Below are 16909 nucleotides of genomic sequence, written 5' to 3'. Positions count from 1 at the left end.
GTCCTGTATGCGGTCTCCTTTACATGTGAACCATTCTTTCCTAGAATTCTGCGAATAAACTGAAGTCGACCATTCGACTTCCCCATCACAGTTCTCACGTGCTCGTACCATTTCATACTGCTTTGCAGCGTTACGCCTAGAGATTTAAACGATTTGACTGTGTCAAGCAGGACACTACTAATGATGTATTCGTGCGTTAAGGGTTGGTTTTTACCAACTCATCTGCATTAACTTACACTTTTTTACAATTATAGCTGCCATTCACCACACCAACTGGAAATTTCGACCAAGTAATCATATATGCCCCTACAGTTACTCAATGACGACACCTTCCCATACACGACAGCATCATTAGCAAACAGCCACAGTCTTCTGTCCTCACTATCCACCAGATTGTAAGCTGTCAGGCAAATCCAACACCTTCCATGAAAACCCTGACATGATAAGCAAATCCAGTAGTATGTCACATAGCTCCGAATAAATTGTGAAATTAAATTAACCAAAGTAATACGAGTAACGAGTGAGCAAATGGAATACCACAGACTAACACAAGAATGCCTAAATGCAGGTCATACCTTCCCACCGTGAGACAGACGCAGTTCCGAAGGGAGAAACGAGAACAGAAGTCGAGAGCAGAACCGTGTTAAGCTAGAAGGCCCTACAATAAGGGACGGACACACTCGTCGCCAGCTAACCACCAGGACCACCCCCCAGCCCATGTTAAAAGCTAGAGCCCTCCAGAAGAACAGTATAGATCTTACGATAACACTAAAAGGGCCACACCAGCCGCAAGTTTTAGCGTGAGACTTTTTCGCGTCTCTGTTACGTTGCAAACGTTAAAAAACATTGCCCCACCACGAAAAGTATAACGTTTCTCATTGGATGGACAGAATTTTTGTAGGCGGAGCTTAAGGTTAACATTGAGACCCTGATTGGTCAGTTGAAAACACAGCCAGATAGTTTTTTTTTAAACCAACTTTGGTAAATTGTAGTAAGGAAGTTAGGAGAGAGTTGCTTCCAAGACGGTGAGCTGTATGGAGCTGTGCCGTCCGCCGCCCCCTGACGAACACCGACAAGGTAATGAACGCACGCGATGCCGCATTTTTGAGCGCATAAGGCTTCACTCAGAACTGCAGAAGTCTCATCTGTTACACCCCCGTTTTGCGTAATACTAGTGTCGATCGTCAATTAAGGCTCATGGTATTCACATTTGCTATGTAAGTTAAAATCTGAAACGCAATGATTTTTCTGTTATATAATTATTGAGAAGCCACATCAGCCACTGTAATTTACGACAAGTTAGATAAGTAATTAAAGATAATTGAGGGTTACTGTAGACCATTTTGATAGTTTTCTCTTTTGTGAAACTTAATTTGAACCTAGATTATAGATGTGATATGGCATAGGTCATCCTTCGATCCATTGTAGAACTTGGAAACCCACTCAGGGAATATTCGTCCACATTTTTGTTGAACACAGTTGGTTTTTCTCATCCTGTATTAAAATATTTCCTTTTATCAATAGTGCAATTTATAAACAATGTTTTGTGAGTAGAATAAAATTTCCAATGGTAAACTTAACTGCTTTTTCGACGTTATTTTACCAGCTAACTAAAAATAGGAAAGCCTTGAACCCCTTCCACTAAATTTAGTTAGTATTAAGATTCTTTTACAGGGAGTGCAGTGGAGCTGACGCTGAAATCATTAAGTATTTGGTTATATCATCGCTAGTCTCACTGAACTCTTCTGAACTCTACATGTCATGTGTGGTCTGGCGTCTCCTTACCAGCAACAGGTCCCAAGTTCAAACAAGTCAATTCCCTAAAAAACACACTCAGAGCGTCGTTGCGCGAAAGTGGTAGGGAGACACGACTTAGAACAAACAGACACCATGCAGAATGTTAGAGAATGGCGACCCTGCCAGGATGGTACAATATGGTTCAAATGGCTCTGAGCGCTATGGGACTCAACATCTTAGGTCATAAGTCCCCTAGAACTTAGAACTACTTAAACCTAACTAACCTAAGGACATCACACACACCCATGCCCGAGGCAGGATTCGAACCTGCGACCGTAGCAGTCCCGCGGTTCCGGACTACAGCGCCAGAACCGCTAGACCACCGCGGCCGGCAAGATGGTACAATACCAACATTGAAGGTCGACCACATGCCTACTAGGTCAGAAAATTATCTTGAAAAGTTTTTGTAACGAAATTTTTTTTCTTAAAGTTATACATAGTTGAAAACAGTAGCTGCAGCGATAGATAGTAAGAAAGTATTCAATAGAATGTGAGACATTCTAGGAGAGACAATAGCATAATTAAGTTATGACTTTTAACATTATTAGAATTAAGTTTTCTCTCCAATGCAAGCACACAGGTGGCGGATACATCGTTGACAAGTTGGTTTTGACACAACAAGTAAGTGAATGGATTGTCAAGTCGTGTGTGCAAAAAGTTTATGAAACGCGTGAGATCGTATGAGCGCATGTTGACGCGAAGTAGGGCGCGTGAATTGCTTTTAAAACAGAAAATAAGGGATTCGGAATGATTAGCAATGGCAGATCGAGACCTTGACCGAATTGAGGTAGAGACCCAGCATGAAGATGGACAGAGAATAGAGGACAGTACAACAGACGATGCAGTATCGTGAGAAATAGGACAGATAACGCACCATAACGAGGATAATGTACGCCGAGGCACAGAAAACCTAGGTCAGCATACGACAGAGGAGCAGGAAACTAGAGAGACAGCCGATGAGGATTCCAACTTGCGTCTTGAATACGTAGAATCCATAGTACAAGTAATCAGAGCTCCCTCACTACAGAGTACAAGGAATTCGAGCAGAAACGTGTCACCGCACAGTTCAATGCAATCGGTTGCAAACCAACACTTGGGCGAAAACACAGAGCGTAGGACGTCGGAAGAAAACGCAATAGGACCCAACAATCTTGCAGAATTATTACAATTAATGACGGAAACCATGACAAAACAAAATAAAGAAATTGCGAGCCAAATTAAAATTCAGAATGCAGAAACGACGAAACAAATTGCAGAAACCACGAGACAAATGTGTGAGATTTAAGAACAAAACAAAAAAAATTCAGTTACACCTAAGTCATATTGAAGACGAGGCAAAAGAATCTCGAGAAGTGATAGGGAACTTAGTAACAGGTCACAATCAATTGAGAACAGACATTGACAAGGTACAAGCGGACGTACAAACATTGCGTAATGACACTCAGGACGAGATCAAAACATTACGTAACAACACCCAGGGAGAAGTCAAGAAACTATAGAAACAGATAAACGTAATTACTAGACAAGCAACAGTTACAGCGCGTGAAATTGTTGAAAACAGTTTGTTACACAAACGTATCACAAAAGCAGCGCTGAAAAGATATGATAACCGCATAGTCAAAATAGAAGCGCAAACGAAACGACAATTTCAGAAATTGCGAACAGTGTTGTTGCAAACCATTGAAGAGCGTAGTGAACAGGATTGAAAAAGCACAGAGTCTGCAACCACATCCGTATCTGTAACAGCACCGGAAAAACAAGCAATTAACGAAGATATTACGCATTTGCGATTCCAATCACAGGCGGAAAGTAACATACGTGAAATCAGACAGCCTGCACCGCAACAAACACGTTTCGAAATTCTTGATGAACAAACGGAACCACAAACACATGTAGAACCACAAATGTACGTGTCAAGACAGTTTGGATCATGCAATGAAGCAGCAAGGTTAGCCAGACAAGATACCGAACCAATACCTGACATTGGAAAGCCATGTCGCGAAGAGTATAGTGTAATGCATTCAGCTACACGTTCACAACCGATGGAAGAAAATTATTGCGTACCACTCCAACGATACTAAGCAGGGGTAGGTGAAATTTACAGTGGACAATATCCAATGGATCTACCACAACCGGAAAGAACGACGGGAGAAATTATCAGAAACAAAAGTGGCGAAGAATCGCGAATTTCATATGGAACTATGACGAAGTACGACAACGATCATTTCCTCACAGTCAGAAAATTTCAACACTTTCGAGAAGGAAACTCATTACATCCACTAACTTCTACTGTCAATTCCGAGTAGGATTACCAGAACACTGGACGCTAGCAAACAAATTAGACTTTATATGTGCACACATGTCAGGAACAGTCGCAGAAACCATGCAAAATGTTGCAGCGACATGCCGATCGTACGAAGATTTGAGAGAATTTCTCTCACGATATTGGTCCAGCGAAGCACAGAACAGAGGGAAGTACGAATTATTACAGAACCCATATTTTGAAAATTCAGGAGAGAAGAGTCCCGTGAAATTTTTCGAATTAATGGCAAAGAAAAATCAATGCTTAGATGTACCATACAGTGACGGAGAGTTGATTAAATTATGCGCGATGAAGCTACCATTGAAATACCAGCAATCCTTAGTAGGTCGCGGAGGCAATGACGTCGAAGCATTTTAAGGTATTCTAAGGGAACTACAGTTCATATTTTCGGAAGATGACGCAAGAAAAAGACGAAGCGCACGTGAAAACGAAAGCAAAGAGCAGTGGAATCCACAAGACACAGAACGAAGAAACAATAATTACGAACCACGTGATAACGTCGCACCAAGAAACGACAATAGATTTCAACGAAGAACCGGCTATGGATTTAGAAGAGAATATGGCAATAACTATAATTCACCCAGGAACGGAACAACTATTTCAGAGGGAATAACGACAACCGGAACGGGTATTGGAGCGCCAATAGACCGACAAATTATCAACAAAGAAACCACTATCAACAAGCGGAGCAAGAAAAGAGAATACAGATAGAAGAGGTGGAGGTAAGACCACCAAACCCCGAAAAACGTTTGAATTGACAGCTAAGCGCCCATGCCAAAGGGAATGACGCACCGACCCAGGACAATTGCAGCATCTTGAACAGAGAAGTAAATACCTTATCACGAGAAGAGAAGAAGGAAGAAACAAATCCGCAGGGACCAGATGAAAACGAAGACAGGAAAATAACAATATCGTGTTGGGACGAAATTAATTGGGAGACTACTGACGAGGAAGATGAATTACCAGAGGCATGCACAACGAATGTAGGAGGAAAGGACGAAGTAATGAGTATTGCAGAGCTATTTGAGATGGAAACCAGGGAAAGCGAATTCAATGAGGATAATGCACAGTCGACAGAAGTTGAAAATAAGTTACTAGTGGGCACACAACCCAACGTATATAATGAAGGAAGTTATGAAGCGATAATTAGTTCATTTAGATGCGATTATGTGGAAGTAGCGACGAAGAAGGAGAAGATAGACGAGGATGAGGAAAACGTAGAGGATGTTGAATAAAGCGTAAATGAAGGAAGAAATAGAGAAGAGGAAATAAAAGAGAGACAAGTAGCAGTCGGAGCTTATCCTACAGAAAGTTCGAATTCACAAGGGAAATTCCTGAAAAGACTCATGTATGATTCAGTGGAGGATTCGTTGATGCAAGAAGAAGAAGAACAGAACCAACCCTTTCAAATTCAACCAATTGTGAAGGCCATGGTAAAGCATATCCCAATCAATATTGTAATTGATAGCGGAAGTGAACTGACTGCGATCTCAGAAAATTTATTCATGCAGTGTAATGCCAATGAGGAATTGCCAGTTCTGAAAACACGTTAAGATTAAAGTAAGAGGTTCTATTAGAATCATTGCTGCGGAAGTTACGAGACAAACAAGGTTAACTCTTTCGTGTCAAGGTCAAAAGATCGAAGCCAACTTCGTGATTATACCTAAACTAACTGTAGATTTGATTATAGGTGCAGATTTTTTAAATGAGAGACGAGCGATAATAGATATGGGGAAAGGTAGCGTAACATTCGGAAATGTCACACTTCTCTTTGAGCAAAAGCTAAAATTAGAAGAAATACCAGTTATAAACAAACAATTAAGAATGACGCGAGATAAAGAGGATGAAGAATTAGAATGGTATGCACAAATGGGGGAATCGCCTCAACTCATGTGAGAAGTCCATAAAGAAATCGACGAAAAATTACAAGAAGTCCAAGGTATTTCGGAACACATTAAAAGAGAATTAGAGGGTATTTTACGAGGTAAAGCAGAGGTATTCTTACCTAAGACTGGCAGTATTAAACACTTTCAGTACAAGTTTGAAGTAAAACAGTACAAACCATTTAGAGTGCCACCCTATACAATCCCATAAAGCTACAGGAATAAAGTATTCCAGGAGATATCTAAAATGTTAGATGTCGATATTATTGAACCAGCTACCTCCACATATAACAGCCCGCTCCATATTGTACAAAAACGAGGTGGGAGCATCAGGTTAGTGCTTGATTCCAGACAGATCAACACAGTCATAATCACTGAGACAGATCGCCCAGAAAAATTAGAGGAATTGATACAAAATTTCCACGGTGCTAAGGTATTTTCATCAATTGATTTACGAAGTAGTTTCTGGCAAATAGAATTGACCCCAGAATGTAGAAAATTTACAGCATTTATCGTATTCGGTAGATGATACCAGTTTCAACTATTGCCATTTGGTTTAAACATATCATCAGCAGCGTTTATTAGGGGATTTAATACTATAGTCAGTCCTGAAATTTTACAAAAAATTACTTGTTATGTTGATGATGTGATTATAGCAGAACCCTCTTGGGAACATCACAACGACACATTAAATCATTTTTTACAGATCATGAAAGAGCATGGGGTCACAGTAAATATAACAAAATCCAAATTTGGAAGGCGAGAGGTCAAATTTCTAGGACACATAATTTCAGAGAAAGGGGTAATTCCCGACCCAGAAAAACTAACGGCAATCAAAGAATTCTGTACTCCATATAATAAGAAAACTCTCAGAGGATTTCTAGGTCTCACCGGATTCTATGAAAAATTTATTTGGATCTACTCTCTCGCAACACCACGCCTATGTGCATTGATTGGAAAAAACATGCCATGGGTATGGGATTAACAAGCCAATGAAGAATTTTTAAAAGTGAAAAACGCACTAACAACGGCACCGATTTTAGCACATCCTAATCTAACACAAAATTTTTGTATGGCCACTGATAGCGCGATAACAGGTTTAGGAGTTGTTTTATTCCAAGAATACGAACAGGAAGGGCTAAGATCATATAGAACAATTGCATTTGCCAGTCGGGTACTCGCAAAAAGCGAGAAAAACTATTCAGTCACGGAGCTGGAAGCATTGTCCATTGTATGGGGCTTCCAACGCTTTGGATACTTCCTATTCGGAAGGAAAACCAAAGTATACACTGACCACAAAGCATTAGAATTTCTGTTATCCGCCAAACGAACTCATGGGAGGTTAACCAGATGGATGTTAATACTACAAGAATTTGACTTCACTATTACACACATACCAGGACCAGCAAATGTATTAGCAGATGCTTTATCACGATGTCCACAGGGTGCATCCAATAACATAGGTTTGGAAGCAGCAGAAGACCAGTTTACAATGTACCATATGAAACAAGTACCTTTCGAAAACTACATTCGACAGCATTGAAAAACATAGGCAAAGAACAGGACAAGGATCCCGAAATACTAGGACTCAAACACAAGTGGAGAAGTAAGGATTTTCCAGACATTCGACAGCACTATCTCGTAAAAATCAATGTTTTATTTTTTTAGATGAAATGAGGCAACGAATGAATGGTTAATTTATATTCCAGATGAACTAATTAATAAGTACATATGGTATACACATTTAAGTAACGGCCACTTTGGACCAAAGAAATGCTTTTTAAAAATAAAACAAACAAGCCATTTTCCTCATATGGAAAGACGAATTAGAACAGTATTAGTCAAATGCAAAAATGTATGAGGGCTAAACACGTCGCTTTCCAAACCAAACCACCTATTTTTTCAATAATCCCTAAAAAATTAAAACAAACAGCTGCAACAGATTTGATGGGGCCCCTCCCACACACAAAAAATGGATATATTTTCATATTTGTCGTTTTGGAACTTACTTCTAAATATGTTACCTTGACACCATTAAAACAGGCAACAGGTCTTGCTATAAGTAAAGCATTTAGACAAGATTTTCTCAGACAAGTAGGTCGAGTGGAACGAATAATTTCAGATAATGGCCCACAATACAAACCAGTGCAATGGCAGAACACGTTAAAACAACACAAAATAAAACCCATCTACATATCTAAGTACAAACCTAGCGTAAATCCAGCAGAACGATCTATGAAGGACATAGGCACTTTATGACGATTATATGCAGGCAAAAGACACAACACTTGGGATATATACCTTAAAGATTTTCAAGAAGTAATAAATGAAATGCCACATAGCACTACACTACTACCTCCAGTTACTCTACTTAAAAATATTGAACCCCCAAACATAACCAGAGAAAATGTTAGATTTCCTATTGCACCACATAGACAGCACAAACAAGTCATAGAAACAGCACTCTCCAACATCAGAAAGGCAGCCATTAAAAGAAAAGAAAGAGGAGATAGAACAGCAATTAAAAGAACATTCTCAGTAGACCAGAAAGTATTTCTAAAAACACACCATCTCTCCAGCAAAACAGAAACACAGAATACATAAGTTCTACGCTGCATACAAAGGACCTGTCATAATTAGCCGAATTGCTCATGATAATGCTGTGGAACTAATGAACCCAAAAACAGGCAAAACCTTAGGACTTCAACATGTGAGCCATATCAAAAAGTTTGAAGATTAATATTATTACTGGTAAATAATCAGCACAATATTTCAAGATTATGTTGCAGATAAGATCGTCAGGAGAAAGAAGAATGAAGAGAGAGGAAGGTGGGAAAAAGAAAGTAGTTTCAATAAAAAACAAAAACAAAAATAACACCAATAGTACCATAGATTAAGGTGAAGGGATAAAGCGTAGATAGTCTAACAGCATGAAATATTAAAATGCTATACACCATGACACTACACAAAAATAAAATAAACGAATTTGAGGATTCTTGTAGAAGTTAAGACTCAAAATATCTTAGAATTCTAACATAGAAAGGACGCCGAAATTTGTAAAGCTTTTTCAGAAGGCGTAAAACAATATAGGTACTAGACATATGTTAGATGATTATAAGTAAAACTTTTTGTAAGAACCATTGTAAAAACCCCAGCAAAGACCAGATGCAACGACCCACAAGTTGCAATGCGAGAAGTATCAAGAAAGAAAAGGACGTAATTAGCAAGACACGATTCCTACAAGGCAGAAGCGTCGAGAGAAGGGAAAGGACAGCGAGACCAACAGAGGACCCTTGTAGCCAAAGTGGGCAGTAAATCTGCTGAACCACAGAGTGGCAGAACCCTGCTGGGACAGAACACGGATCCACAGAGTGGCGGAACAGGGAAGGCCCTCTGGTCTTGGAACGCCCCGACTCAGCAGAGCGAACAAAAAAATGGCCCAACGAGAAGACTGCTTGGGCAAGCCACAACTGGCAAAAAAATATGTGTAAAAGTCACACTACTGCTATTAAACAGCACGCTGATGCACGAAACTGAAGAAAACTTCCACAAAGTAAAAATGACATGCCCAAACAATTTATCAAACTGTTACTAAGAGGAGAACTTCAAAGCGACTAGTTATCAACAAATATTTCCATATCCTGCCCAGAGAAGAATCAAGTAAGAAGGAGAGAAAAAGCAGGAAGAACAGAAGTTGAAGATTCGCAAGATTGAGACCAAGAAAGAAGATGGGTGAAGAATAGACGACATTCCTTCCCAAATCCCTATCCTATTGTAAAGTAGTCGTCTGCGAAGTATTACAACGAAAAACGACCGCTTTCAGCGACACATAACGATGACTTTCACACATACAAAGCCAGTAAACCACGAGATTCTTCAAAACAATTCAATCATTGCCTAACTTCAGTGCAAAAATTAAGTTCGAAGGGTGGTGATATGTAAGGTGTCAGGCAAATCCAACACCATCCATGAAAACCCTGACATGATAAGCAAATCCAGTAGTATGTCACATAGCTCCGAATAAATCATGACATTAAATTAACCAAAGTAATATGAGTAATGAGTGAGCAAATGGAATACCACAGACTAACACAAGAATGCCTAAATGCAGGTCATACCCTCCCACCGTGAGACAGACGCAGTTCCGAGGGGAGAAACGAGAACAGAAGCTGAGAGCAGAACTGTGTTAAGTTAGAAGGCCCTACGATAAGGGACAGGCACACACGTTGCCAGCTAACCACCAGGACCCCCCCCCCCAGCCCATGTTAAAAGCTAGAGCCCTCCAGAAGAACAGTATAGATCTTACGATAACACTAAAAGGGCCACACCAGCTGCAAGTTTTAGCGTGAGACTTTCTCGCAAATCTGTTACGTTGCAAACGTTAAAAAACATTGCCCCACCACGAAAAGTATAACGTTTCTCATTGGATAGACAGAATTTTTGTAGGCGGAGCTTAAGGTTAACATTGAGACCCTGATTGGTCAGTTGAAAACACAGCCAGATAGTTTTTTTTTTTAAACCAACTTTGGTAAATTGTAGTAAGGAAGTTAGGAGAGAGTTGCTTCCGAGACGGTGAGATGTATGGAGCTGCGCCGTCCGCCGCCCCTGACGAACACCGACAAGGTAATGAACGAAAGTGATGCTGCGTTTTTGAGCGCATAAGGCTTCACTCAGAACTGCAGAAGTCTCATCTATTACACCCCCGTTTTGCGTAATACTAGTGTCGATCGTCAATTAAAGCTCATGGTATTCACATTTGCTACATAAGTTAAAATCTGAAACGCGATGATTTTTCTGTTACATAATTATTGAGAAGCCACATCAGCCACTGTAATTTACGACAAGTTAGATAAGTAATTAAAGATAATTGAGGGTTACTGTAGACCATTTTGATAGTTTTCTCTTTTGTGAAACTTAATTTGAACCTAGATTATAGATGTGATATGGCATAGGTCATCCTTCGATCCATTGTAGAACTTGGAAACCCACTCAGGGAATATTCGTCCACATTTTTGTTGAACGCAGTTGGTTTTTCTCATCCTGTATTAAAATATTTCCTTTTATCAATAGTGCAATTTATAAACAATGTTTTGTGAGTAGAACAAAATTTCCAATGGTAAACTTAACTGCTTTTTCGCCGTTATTTTACCAGCTAACTAAAAATAGGAAAGCCTTGAACCCCTTCCACTAAATTTAGTTAGTATTAAGATTCTTTTACAGGGAGTGCAGTGGATCTGACGCTGAAATCATTAAGTATTTGGTTATATCATCGCTAGTCTCACTGAACTCTTCTGAACTCTATATGTCATGTGTGGTCTGGCGTCTCCTTACCAGCAACAGGTCCCAGGTTCAAACAAGTCAATTCCCTAAAAAACACGCTCAGAGCGTCGTTGCGCGAAAGTGGTAGGGAGACACGACTTAGAACGAACAGACACCATGCAGAATGTTAGAAGATCATGTATGTATACAGAGAATAATAGTGGTTCAATCACACTTCATTGGGACGCTCCTGACAATATGTTTGTCTCTGATTAAAACTCGGCGTCAAGGACAACGTATTGTGTTCTGTTACTTAAGAAGTCTTCGAGCCGCTCACAAATCCGGGAAGATCTGCAGTGGGACACAGTGTCAAACGTTTATCGGAAGTGTAAGAATATGGAATCTCTCAGTTCCCCTTCATCCATAGTTCGCAGAGTACATGTCAGAAAAGGGCATGCTGAGTTTCGCACGAGCGATGGTTTCTAAAACCTTGGTGATTTGTGGTCAGAATCTTTCCCGTTTCAAGGATTTTTTTCCATATTCGAACTGGGAATATGTTCAAGAATTCTGCAGTAGGAGTGATAAGGACATCGGTCTCTAATTTTGCAGGTCCGTTCTTATATACACTTGTCACATGCCCTTTTTTACATTCAGTTGGGACTTTGCGCTGGGCGAGAGATTGGCGCTAAATGCAACTACGTCAGAGGCCAATGCCGTAGAGTACTCCCTATAAAACTGAACTGGGATGCCATCCGGACTTTGCTATTAATGATGTAACTCCATCTTCTGGTGGAGTATGGGACTATGGCTGTTCAATGTTCAACAAAAACAATACCAATCGCCGTTGTATAGGTTTATTTCTAGGCAGCCAGTTTCGACGTTACACTACGTCATCTTCAGACCTAAACTGCTCCAATCCAGTAACCTTCGCGATACAAAATAGCAATGCCTTTAACTGGTCTCGTAATAGCTATTACGGGCATACGGGCTCGCTGGACAACAGTCAGCAACAGCTGGTTGCCTAGGAATAAACCTATACAACGGCGATTGGTATTGTTTTTATTGAATATTAGCTTTTAGTTCTTTCACTTGTTTCTCTATTACAGGGATGCCTCTTACTATGTCCTCGATGCGCTGGTCAAACGAAGGTATGTTTATATGATTCTCCCGCATGAACGATTTCTTAAACACGAAATTTTAAAACTTCGCCTTCCCTTTTGCATCTTCTATAGCCACACCAGACTAGTCAACGAGTGACAGAATCTCTCAGCGATTTCAAGCAGCAAAGAACTACCTCGGATTCTTGGCACGATATTTATCTCAGGGACAATGGTGAATGACTTTATGAAGAATTTGGTTGTGGAAGCTTACATCTTGTCTGTTCAAGAAACGTTCCAGTTAGAACATTACGTTGTCGTCATTCAGGCTATGGCTTCGTCATCCAAGGAAAGAAGAAATAACTCTGCGCCAGGACCGCAGAATACGTGGATTAGGGAACATTTAATAGCCCAAAGAAGCAGCATGTGCAACCGTGTACTGTGGAACATCACCTGGGGCGTTGTCGTGAGGCAGAAACACACCATTTTGCAGCTCCCAGCGACGGTTCGGCTTCACAGGCTCCGTAACTTCGTCTTGGGGCTTAGGTAGTATGTTAATGTAACGGTTTGCCTCTTTCGAGCACAATGTGCTACCATCACACCACACCACACTCCCAAAACACACTCGGCACCGCTTTGTCCGATGATGATGCGTCTTAACATTCTTCCGAGACGGTGAATCCACATACTTCCACTGGTTGCTTTACTTCTTTGTCTCGGGTCATAGTGATACCCAGGACTCGTCCATGGTGATTAGGTAGCGAAAGAAATCATCTGGATTTGCCTGACGCAGCCGCCATATGTCGTGCAAGAAGATGAAAACTGATCCACGATTGATTTTCACTTTTTCAACAGTCTTCTAGATTGTGATACGCCGGTCTTCGATCTCCAAGGCCCCACTTCTCTTGCCCCTTCCGGTTCTTCACGCAGATATTATCTGTCACTTCGTTCTCCGTCATTTAGACTTGTCTGTCTACATTGGAGCGTCTGCGTCACCTTATCGAGGTGTCATATGATGGCGCAAATGCATTTTTTTACAATATAACACCTGTCATTACAACTAACGAATTGCGACTGCCTCAAATGACGATTTACAGGTCCTGTTTGTGCGCAGAAGAACCATAAGTTACGAAACTTCCTGGCAGATTAAAACTGTGCGCCGGACCGAGACTCGAACTCGGGACCTTTGTCTTAGGCGGGCAAGTGCTCTACCAACTGAGCTACCCAAGCACGACTCAGGCCCCGTCGTCACAGCTTTACTTCTGCCAGTATCTCGTCTCCTACCTTCCAAACTTTACAGAAGCTTGTAACGCCGGAAATGCATAGCCTCCTATTTCCATCTATTGTGCTATTATTTTCTTTCCTTGCTTTGTTACCTCAAGATATGACATTTCTGTCTCTTTGTATATTGTAATTGTTTTACTATTTGTATATTTATGCATTTATGTCGATGTATAATTGGTTTGTTTCGTAAATATTATTTGTATTTTTACGCTGGGCTTGCCTAGGGAAAACTGCTATCGAACGATTACGTCGATAGGTCGTGTGAAGAATCAAAGTGTGTAGGATCTTTGGGAGTGTTAACTCTGCCGCGTGGAGGGCGGGCTGAGCAGAGGGAGTCTGGCTGGAGTAGCGAGTGGAGCAGGTGTGTGGTGTGAAGCTCCCGCGAGTTGCCGCGCTTTCGGGGTTTGGCAGCATGTAATTGCGCTCGACTTGCGATGATAGTTTCTGACATGGTGTCGCGGACGGGAAACATTAACCAGCGCACATCAAGAGCCCGTTTCGTCTGGTGACCGTGTCGAGAAGAAGGCGCGCCAACATCCAGCTTCTGCAACAGCGACGGCCGACAGTGAGTGACTGTCGCCACCTCCTCGACCGACGGCTTCAAACCTTCAATCAACCGACAAGGAAGACTGGACGCACGTAAAGTTTTAGAACTGTATGGCAGACCTCAGCTTTTCAAACTGTTCCATTTTCGTCACTATAATTACAGCAACTTAGCGTGAACTTTTGTTGCTCATTGTCCCAATTGCATTACCAAGCAGAGTCCCTTCCTTTTCCGAAATGAACCCGAGTGTCGTTGAAATTCAAACGCCAGCATTAAAGTAATATAGCTAACTCGTTTTCACTGCTTTAATTTCAAAGTTCAATTATGGCATTAATAGCTGGCTACAATATGCAGATTACACAAGCACGAATTAAGAGTGCGAGCTTTGTTACCGTATTTTAGCTTACCTGTGACTGCAGCTCAGCTTGGTACGTACTAAATTTTACTATTGTTAATTGTTCAGAATCATTTAATTCAAGTTCAAAGTTAAATCTCTTATTTCTAAATTGCGTAGATTCAAGTAGCTTTTGAAATGATTGTTGAGGTAGTCCAAGACTAACCGTATTTTACTGAATTTCGATGTGCTTCAGAAAGAAAGCTCACTATTAACTTCAGTCACTAAATTAACTTTCGATTTTCCGGTTTTATTAATTCTTTTGCTAAATTAAGTCAGGGTGTAGCGAAATTTATTACTTCTGGCAAACTTTCAGTTTTCACACCACACGTGTCAACCTTCAGTTGCCACGCTTCTAGTGCTAATTATATGTGTAATCACCTTTCTTTTTCAGTTACTATAGTAATTGTCCTTAGGACTGGCGACCGTGATTTCCCCCAAATCTCAAATACCTAATTACCGCTAGTTAATTGTTAACGTAACGGCTGCACATTTACTTTCTTTATTAACTTTACCCCTTTTCAAAATTAATTTCCACCAGTTTCATTAGCACATTTCCTTTCATTTAGATGTAACCCTTTCCTCCCTCTTTACCGACAGGTTAACTTCGGTGACGATTGCTTTTCCAAAACTCCCATTAGGTACACGCGGTTTCATTTTTCACTGTCATTAAGGTCGGTAAGTGAGGGGGAGGTTACACGTGGCGACCTGGTGACAGGACAATCTTCGGATCTGAGGTTGTTCTGGACACGAATTTTGCATTGTGCAAATCTCGTAACAAAGTACTGGTTACGTACAGGCCGTTACGTCAGCGAGAATAAGTAGTGGAAGTAATCCTAATTATATTTGAGATTTGTCATTTATATTGAAAATTATTAAAATGAGTGAAGGCAACAATTACCAAAATTTGGTAGACTTGGATACGAAACAATCGGTCGAACAGTGGGAAACGCGCACGGCGGTTCCCATTGTTCAGGGGCAGGCGGCTAGCATGAAAGACGCGACCGCCGAAACGCAACAAAGAGCAGAAATGGAATTCCAAACTTTAGAAAATGTTTCGGAATCGGAAGCGAAAATCAAATCTGTACCCCTTGATGATGAATACGGGGGAACATATATAGAGGAACCAGCTACGGAAGTAAAACCGGTAGTCTCTGGGAATTTAACTGATTTATTGAATGTTTTGATTAATGAAATCAAGAGTCAATCGGCAGAAATTATAGCTCTGTCTGCCAAGCAAGAAGCTCAGACTGCCAAGCAAGAAGCTCAGTCTGAAAAAATTGAACGAAAGCTAGACAATCAGAACAAAGCTATTAATGTTGTTAACAACAATGTTGGAGTTGTTAATACAAAAGTTGATAAAATCAAAGAAGATATTGTTGTAATTAATACCGAAATCGGTAATCTTAAACAGGAAATGATAGGCGTTCAGGCGGAAATTGCGAGCATAAATACTCGTTTTGATTCCGAAATTAGCAGAATCGAGAAAAGTGTAGGAGAAGCAGGTGCTCCGATCATCGAGAATAAGGTGACGGAACAAATTCAATTAGTGAAAAAAGAGGATCAACAGAAGGTGGAAACATTAAAGGCTTTAGTGTCCGAAGTAGACACTAAAGTGAGGGAGCAGGCTAATACCTGCGAAGAGAAAAAAAGGGAAGTAGAAACGCTTGCGACAACCACTTGCCAAGTAATTACGAGAGTGTCGGAATTAGAAAAGAAACTTGACGAAAAACAGAGCCATGTGCCAATCTGTGCACATAGTTCGGAATTGTTGACGAATGAGGAGCGGTTCGACCCCTTGAAAAAAGGCGGTATACACGCGACGGATTTCATTAAAAATTGTGAAAGAGTTTTACCCAGATCATGGACTAATGAGAGAAAAATTAATGCGGTTATTGATGTGCTGGCTGGTGATGCCAAGCGTTGGGGCTTAAACCTCAACATTACGAACCTGACTTTTGACGAGTTTAAAAATTTGTTTCTGGCTGAATACTGGTCAGAGCAAAAACAGCAAAGTGTCTGGCGCGAATTTGTCGTATCGAGGCCTTTCGATGCGAATTCGCGCGGTTCGATGAGGGAGTTTTGTGAGGGCTGGATCCGCAAGTTGGAATATTTGCGTGATCGCCGCACGGAATCCGAAATAGTCTGGGAACTCTACAAGAAGCTTCCAGATGATACAAAACGCTACGTAGGAAGCAATTACAGGACAATCAATGATTTCCTGGAAAGAGCTGAGGACGAGGACAATTGGCGCAATAATCGCGACAGTGGTAGAGGCCGTGGTAAGAACAACGGGTACCACCCCAACCATAACAACAATAACCATGG

This window comes from Schistocerca cancellata, chromosome 3 (assembly GCF_023864275.1).
Source record: "Schistocerca cancellata isolate TAMUIC-IGC-003103 chromosome 3, iqSchCanc2.1, whole genome shotgun sequence".
Classification (NCBI taxonomy): Eukaryota; Metazoa; Arthropoda; class Insecta; order Orthoptera; family Acrididae; genus Schistocerca; species Schistocerca cancellata.
This window is presented reverse-complemented; position numbering follows the sequence as displayed.